Raw genomic sequence first — 8,696 nt, forward strand, 5'->3', positions numbered from 1 at the left:
ACCTTCCCATGTTGTTTGTACTTGGTCCAGATTTTAGACACAGCTGACTGTGAACAACCAACATCTTTTGCAACATTGCGTGATGATTTACCTTCTTTAAGAAGTTTGATAATCAAACTTTTTGTAAAAAAAAATTGGCAAAAGCAATCAGAGAAAGTTGGAGCCAGATTGATGAAGAGTACTGTTTGTCACTCATTAAGTCCATGCCTCTGAGACTGCGAGCTGTTATAAAAGCCAGAGGTGGTGCAACAAAGTACTAGTAGTGGGTTGAAGTATTCTTTTGTTGTTGTTTTTTTCATGATTCCATAATTTTTTCCTCAGAATTGAGTGATTCCATAATTTTTTCCCTCTGATTGGTCTAAAAAAGTAACTGTTACTGACTACCACATCTTTTTTTCTTGATTTCTTTTAGTGTTTCTTAAAGCCAGAAAGTTGCCATTTGAAATGACTTTAGTTTTGTGTCATGTCTGTGATCTGCTTTTTTTCTACAAAATTAAACAACTGAATGAACATCCTCCAAGACTGGTGATTCCATAATTTTTGCCAGGGGTTGTAGAAATCATATAACATACAAAATGTAACCAATAAACTCCGAAATTCTATTGTAAATATTAACGATTAGTATTTCGCATTCACATTTTCAAAGTTCACAGGTAAACAAAGTAGTTGCTATCATAATTCACTTCAATATGTAAATAAAGATAATTACACACTAAATAGTTGTGTACCTAACCTGAGTACTGGTAATATGTCACATTAGCCAGGTAACATTCATTAGGGCACACAGTTAGTGTATGACATCCAGTTAGCATTTGCTATCAAACATTACCTGTGCAAGAATTTAAAATGATGATGCAAAAGACAATGCAGCCGAAGTCAAAGCAACATATTGAAAAGGTTTCACCAATGGGCTCTGCAATGCCGGGTTTTGGAATCACTATGCAAAGTCGAATAAGTCCTTATAAATAATTTATTTAACAAAGGGTGACCACAATGTGAGAAAAATGTAAAAACAAAAACAAAGCAAAAAGGTAAAGTGTCAACAGAAAGTGACCCGGATGCTACACGGGGAAAAAGGCACAAAAAAACATAGGCAGGAACATACAACAAAAAATCACTGCTGAGTAGTCAAGGAGGACATTACAAGGTACACTTACCACTGCAGGGAATAATGAGGCAAAAAGCAGAAAAGACCAGAAACAACACTAGAGACTAAATGCTAAGGAGAGCAGGGAGTTGGCACGAGTACATGCTTGATAGCAGCTTAAGAAGGCCCTCACTGATTAGGACAGGTGTGCTGATTGGGCCACCAGTGGTCTCCAACGTGTACTGCAATAAAAAAACACAAGAGGGCAGCAAAGCAGCACACAGACCATGACAGGGCACATTTTTAATTTCACCATGAAATAATAGTTTAGGAAGCGAGCGTGTAGAAAACACTGATTTCTGTAGGAGAGTTCATGACGAGAAGCAAAGGCAGTAAACAATACACTTTTCTTCTATGTAGCTAGCCGCTACAAGTGAACAGATAACTTTAGTTATAGATATAGACAGTTAGTTCATCCATAATCACAATAATAAAAATGAAAATTTCGTCTTCATGTGTAGCTTGAAACGGGGGAACGAGCGCGAATCAGGAGGGGAGCTTAATGTCAGCTGACTGATGTCATGTGACAACTACAAAGTGACGCTTACGCGATCGACTTAAACTACCTTTAGCTCGCGTTCGACGTAACGGCTGCCCCTGACTTAAGTGACAATAACAGGCAGTGGTATTAAACCCTGAACATTACATATAGAAAAATAACATTTCTTTTAATCACACAAAAACAGCTGGGTTACATCCTCCCCCACTTAGAATGTGACGTCCCGTCACTACCACGGGCTAACGACTGCACTGACCCAGCAATTTGCTGTTGCAAAGACATAAGGAAACTGTGGAACAATGTCTGCTGAGTTGGGGGACATACAGGTACCCAAGCTGATAATCACTGAGGTACTTTGGTGGTACTTTATTTCTCTGAGGCCTAACATGTGACAGGGCTGGACTAGCCACTGTAGCCACATCTGACAAATCCACCGGATCTAAACTGAACTCAGGGGCATCAGGAAGATTGTGATGATACATAGGACATCTGTAGTTGTGTCCCGTGTCCCATGTGTAGTTGCTTCCCATTCCATGTCAACTACCACAAGAGTTCCTTCGTCTGTCTCCTCAAGGGCAGATGTCATAGTGGCATGCACCTCATTGTCCCTCTCGTCCTCTCCAGGTGATGCAGGTAAGAACCCACATGGAAGAAACATGTCACCATGCAGGACTCTCTCTTGACAACATAGATGGGGATGCTCTCATCAGGCTGTTTAACAACATCAACAGTTGCTTCCCACTTGTCAGAGATTTTGTGTTTCTTTCGGAGGCTCAAGTTCCTTACCAGGACTCTATCACCTACCTGTACTTCCAACGGCAGAGCAGCCACTTTCGCATCCCGCCTTTATTCAATAGCTGCGACTTTTCAGCATTTCTTGATGCCAACTCATAAACATGTTTGAGTCTTCTCTTTAAGTCTCTCCCGTATTTGGAATGTGTTCTGGGGTTGTGGCCTTGAGGACTAATACCAAAGCAAAGATCAATTGGGAGACGCGGTTCTCGTCCAAACATAAGAAGAAAAGTAGCGCCACCCGTTACGTAATTTTTCATACAATTATACATGTGTACAAGTGGCCTCACATATTTCCTCCACTCCTCCTTTTTCTTGTCCTCCAAAGTTCCCAGCAGATCAAGCAAAGTTCTGTTGAACCTTTCCACAGGGTTTCCCCTTGGGTGGTTGTGCAGGATCAAGCTATGCCGGCATGTTTACAAAGCTCCGCAACAAGTTCAGACTCAAAACAAGCTCCTTGATCGCTGTGCAGCCTACAAGGAAAGCCATAGTGACTGATACAATTCTCCCACAGCACAGTGGCAACAGACTTACCAGTCTGATCTCATCACACAAAAGCGTTTCCACTGCAGTTATCACACTGTCAGCATCCTGTTGTTGGCTTTGTGAGTCTGCATTGGCATTGATACCGTGGCACTGATACCATGGCACATACAAAGAGTGTTAACTGTCTCTTCATTCAGGACCTGGAACTCACCGGGTGACAAGCTAACACGATCTAGCATGCTCAAGATTCTCTGGTCCACTTCTTGAGACTCTTCATCATCTGGCGATGGTTCACACATTTCTAACTACTTATTAGTAGTAGACAACTACTCCAAATTTGTGGAGATTGCCAAATTAACGCCCACACGGTCAGAGGATGTGATTGTGCACCTAAAATATATATTCTCTAGGCACGCCATCCCTGAAATATTTTATACGAACAATGGGCCACGAGTCGCAGGTCAGCAATCTGCTGATTTTTCCAAAACACACGGGTTTCAACACATTACTAGCAGGCAGAACGTCACGTTCAAACAGTGAAATGCATGCTAAGGAAAGTGACCCATATCTTGCTTTATTGTACAGAGCTACACCTTGGCTAATGGCTACAGCCCTGCCCAGTCGCTTATGGGCCGAAGGCTTTGAACACAGGTCCCTCAACACCCTTCTCTATTTCGCCCTGAGTTGCCTAACGGTGCTATTGTGGTACAGAAAGATAGAGGGAGGACGTTTAAGCACACAATAACATTCAACAGGAGATATCACGTGAGGGATGGATGTGAACTCAGTGCAGGACGGCCAGCGTGGATTGTCGACACCAAGACTGAAGGAGCAGTAGTATCAGCTCATGCCACACCACAATCGTATCTGGTGAACAGTGCTAAGGTACTATTAGGAGAAACCGACATCTTGTTCCATTGTCAGAAAGGGACGTTGATAGAAATGTTTCCTGCTCTTCATCTTCAGAGGGGTTCACTCTTCACCACCGGACTGTCCGGATTTCCCAAAGCGGTCAAAAAACACCCCCACACCAGTTCCCACTAAAACAAGGTTCGGTAGAGTGGTGGTAAAACCCAAGAGACTGGATTTGTAAATAAACTGAAAAAAAGTCTTTTTCTTGAAAGAAGGGGAGAGAAATGTGTGAAATGTGAAGTTTATACTGGGCTACATGAAGTTTAACAGGTATAAGAATTACTTGGGTTAGCGTCAGTTGTGTTTTTTTTTTTTTAAAAGGGGATTTGTGGTGTAACGTTATGTTTGCTGGTGAGCTTTTACTTTGAAGACCGGATGTTAGCCCCAAGGTTTTGACGTGTGAAATAATAAAGACAACTAGTGGAAAATATCTTACCGTCTGTTTGAGCCCACAAATTAGAAATACCACACCTTCCACACGCCATGCGACTTTTCAGCACAATAGAGGGGGAGCGATAAAAACACACAGAACTGGACTTTACCTTATTATGTATTATTGCACTACAAATTTGAAGTGATCTGTTCTATTTATTTAGTTATACCATTTTATTCTTTTTCACTTTTCTTTTCTCTCCTGTTCTGCCTTGGTTGTTTTATTTTGTGATGAAGTGATTAATTTGATTGTGAGGTTTGTGCAGAGCTGCAGGAAACGAGATGAATAAAGTATCCATCTATCGAGATATTTACACTGTGGTCGCACACTGTCTCCAAGTAGCCCACGTGCTGCCCCGGAGGTCAGCATCAGCTCATGCAGTAACGGGCACGCCATAATTAAAGAACCCATCATTTTGGGCCTTTATGTAGGCTAGTGGCCCACTTCAGGAGGAACACCTTTGCACCCTCACTAGCTGAAAATGCTCTTGTAGTTATCAATTATTACCCCTTTGCACATCTCAGTGTTACTTTTTAATTAAGTGTCTGTGTGTATGTAGAGTGAAAGCTAATTTAATTTAACTGCAGTCAAATTCCTTGTTTGTGAAAGCATACTTGGCCAATAAAGCTGGTTCTGAAGATACCTTTTTTTACTTGGTCGTGATACCTACAACCTTGAAGTGTCACGGGGTGACGTGTGTTCGTGGTTGGAACCCAAGTAGCGGACAGAACGACAACTTCCGTGTAACAAAAAAGATTTAATAAAGTTCACAACAATACAAAAACAAATAAAAACACTGGGCCTAGCCGCGGGAAAAAGGTAATACAGTAGACGCCCCTACAACGTAAATAGTCCGTTCCAAGAACCTTTATGTTATACGAAGCGTAAAATACATGTAAATAGCCTAATCAAAGTCCACCTAATATGGTGGGAAAATATAACAAAACAGCATAAACATAGTAGAGTAACATTCTAAAATAAAATAAGGCAAATAACGTATCATGGTCGATGGGGAACGGCCGTATAGTCTAGCAACATCACTTAATTTCATACCAGCGTCACGCTTCTGGATCATTTCCTGCTTTGTTTCAATCGACAGCTTTTCCCTTTTTTCCTTCTCCCTTACACTTGGTTTAGGGCCCATGACTCCGGTCATTTTAACGCAAATAAAAGTAAACAAATTAAAAAGAGGTTTCAATGCGTGCGAACTAGTTTAAGGGTGACTACGATGAGGAAGGGAGCTCACACAAACTGGATGCGCTGGACAAGTCAGCCAATGAGATGAGAGCGTAGGCGGTGCCCCGATCATCAGCCAATGAGATGAGACCATAGGCGGTGCCCCGATCATCAGCCAATGAGAGTGTGAAGCCAGAAGGCGCCACCAAGTTTACTCTGTTAGTCTCTCTGTCGCTTGCACGGACTTGACGCTTTACGTTATATGGAATTCCTTACGTACTTGTAATACGATGCAAAAAATTTACATAAATTCTTTACGTTCAGTGGAATTTACGTAAAAGGAGGTTTACGTTATGCGAGGTACTACTATAATAGTCACTAACAAAAAACACTGCGTACACAGTTAGGAGAAAAAGGATCAAAACACAGAAAATCACTAACACCAAAAGGGTGATAGGAAAACGGTAGTACATAACTAGGTAGCCAAAAATACACAATACTAGAACACTTCTGCACAAGCACGAGAACATGAAACACACTCACAGTAGGCGTGGGAAGCGACCAGGACAAGGAAAAAGAGACAATGGAGGCAAGATGGAGGACAAAAGGCAAGGGAATCAGGTGTAACTAGGAAGACGTTCTGGCAAAGACTTGCTTGCAGGTGCAAGCAGCAACTCCTCTGATGATTAGTAGCGCTGCAACAGAGTGAACACTAGATGGCAGCAGAGAGCAGCACACGACTCATGACATGAAGTTTATCTGAACAATTTCCTCGCCTCACTTTTTATTGCCATCAAGTGTTTTTCTGTATGTTGGAAATAAATTGCATTTTTGAGGACATAATGAGCCTTTCTTCTAGATGTAATACAGCCAGTGTTTCTACTCACTGTGCCTAGTTTCATCTGTATGGTTGCCCAAACCGTGCATACATGAAACACAGGTCACCATATATTTATTATACCTTTATTATCATTCGTCGTGATCTTCTTCGCGCTGGGGGAAGAAAGGAGAATAATGAATTAATTTGTGTTACAGGCAGCATTGAAGGCATAACTCACCTGCTCAAGTGTCTTGATTTGAAGGTCCAGTATTCCTTTTGTCCTTTTTATTTGGGACTACAGTGCAAGGTCTTCCATCTTTTTGTTCTTATACTGCATGTCCACATCAGCCTGTTGTATTTGCTGCCGTAGATGTTGCGCATACAGCTGTCTGATTGCTTGTGAGTTTGTAAACATGTGAAAATTTGCATATAAGCGGGAATTTTGCCAATGTCAAAGTGTCTTTTAAATACATCTTAGTATCTCAATGGTCATATGCTGCTTCCTTAAATAGCCGGCACAATCACAATCATTACCACAGTTTAGGTTTTAATTAGGTTTCCTGCTCATTATTCTCAAATGAGTCTGTTCAAAAGCAACTGAATCCGCAAACACGACCAACGGCGTATTTTTCTATGCTTTTAACAGCTGTTTCTTAACTGTAATACAATTATCAACATTAATCAACTATTGCGTAACGTGGAAATGAGACAAACAATACTGCCCTCGCGTGGTGACATTTGGAAAGGCATACACTAGAAACTGCAGGCATAACAATGATTAAACAAAAGCTAGGACCACATACCTGTTGTTGGCAGCACTGGGAGGACTCAGGACACGGGACAGCCTCAAGCTAAAAACCCACTTCATAATGACACCCCCAGGACACTCATTTAATTCCTGACGAGCGGGTTTGCACGAGGCGACCAGAAAGGGGCTTGCTTCAGCACCAACAAGCAAGATGTGGAGGAAATGACACGGCCCATCTTTATATGGCGTCCCCTAGCGGTGATTGGCTGGAAGCTCAATCACAGGAGCAACACCATACTCCTGGACGAGTGTACCCTGCTACACATGCAAAAACCGTGGGACTTCTAACGGGATATCATGTTTTGAATAAAATACTGGCCCATATTTCCAAAATTGAGATTCCTTTATATATGTAGTTAGTTGCAAATGTATTTTTTCTTATTTTAAACCTGAAAGTTTCCTGCAGCCCTGGTTGGGGAACGTTGCAGTACTACAGTACTACATACAGTACTACATACAGCACTAAACAAAACCACAGATTTTACATGGTGCCCCCTCCATCAATGATTTACATATGCTTACAAAAGAAATGGAATGGCATTGTTTTTAAGGGTTTTATGCTGCCGATTCCGATACCGATCATCCATGGGTGAGATTGGCCAATACCGACCACATGGATAAACTGTAGATTTTTCAATTTATTTATGATAAGTGATATTGGCAAGGGCCGCCGTTCGAGAATTCCAAAGGCTCCCCGCAAATAGATAATTATTTTCAAATAAACTTTTGGGCGGATAGTTTTTTTGTTTGTTTTTATTTTTGTGAAATGATTTTTGTACTATTTAATAGAAATCGGAATTTAATTTGATACAAGTTGTAGAGTAATGCGAATAGATGGGAAATAAATTGATCAAGGATTTATTTCTTAATTTAAGATGCAAAGTTAACAGAGTTAAATAATACAAATACATATCTTTATTCAATAGAAATCTGTCCTCCTTCACTTAAATAAATTCAGTGTCCAGGTTTCAGGGGTTACAACTTTCACCTCAACTATTTGTGTTTTATTTATGACTGGCAACATTTAAATTGTATACGACTTTATTTACCAGGCACATCTCCACTCATACAGTGTGGCCATCGTCTTTATGGTATTTTGTGGTCATTTGTACTTATATAAATACATAAAGTCTGAATTGAACAGTTATAATAAACTACTAAGTGTTGAAACAACACTTTGACCCTGTGTGAGCTATTCAGGACAGGAGACTCCTGTCATAGCATCACCATCATAAGCCTGGACGCACGTATTACAGTGGGGAAAAAAGAAGCCAATCATATTTCTAAAGATGACAATGGTGTTTCTGATCTTTTGTCTTTGGTTTGTCAAAATTTAAATACAAATTAACGGCTCTTGTGACGAAAGGAGCTTTACCGAAGCAAATACCTCCATGATCGTTAGTGTGGCTAAATGGAAAAACAGCTTTCTGATGATCCTCCACTGAAAAAAAGAACTCATAAGATGTACTTTAAAAACCCAATGCTATTTTTTGCACACAAATAGTCTAAGTAAAATTTAATGCCGCAACATCAAGTAATTACTTGCCAGTATCGAATAAATTTTATTACCATAAATCATAACAGTTGCGAAAATAATTATTGACTTAATTACATCCAAGCTTT

The 8,696-nt window shown here is 40.6% G+C and overlaps 1 long non-coding RNA gene across 1 annotated transcript; it reads right to left on the reverse strand.

Moving 5' to 3' along the window:
* Nucleotides 1-5,177: 5,177 nt before the first annotated feature.
* On the reverse strand, nt 5,178-7,193 carry LOC129172473 (uncharacterized). Its single transcript, XR_008567025.1, has 3 exons — nt 7,069-7,193; nt 6,504-6,661; nt 5,178-6,438 (listed from the first exon to the last, which is right to left on the reverse strand). It is a non-coding gene; the product is annotated as an uncharacterized LOC129172473 (long non-coding RNA).
* Between the last annotated feature and the right edge of the window lie 1,503 nt (nt 7,194-8,696).

The sequence above is a fragment of the Dunckerocampus dactyliophorus genome, chromosome 19 (genome assembly GCF_027744805.1).
Source record: "Dunckerocampus dactyliophorus isolate RoL2022-P2 chromosome 19, RoL_Ddac_1.1, whole genome shotgun sequence".
Taxonomy (NCBI): domain Eukaryota; kingdom Metazoa; phylum Chordata; class Actinopteri; order Syngnathiformes; family Syngnathidae; genus Dunckerocampus; species Dunckerocampus dactyliophorus.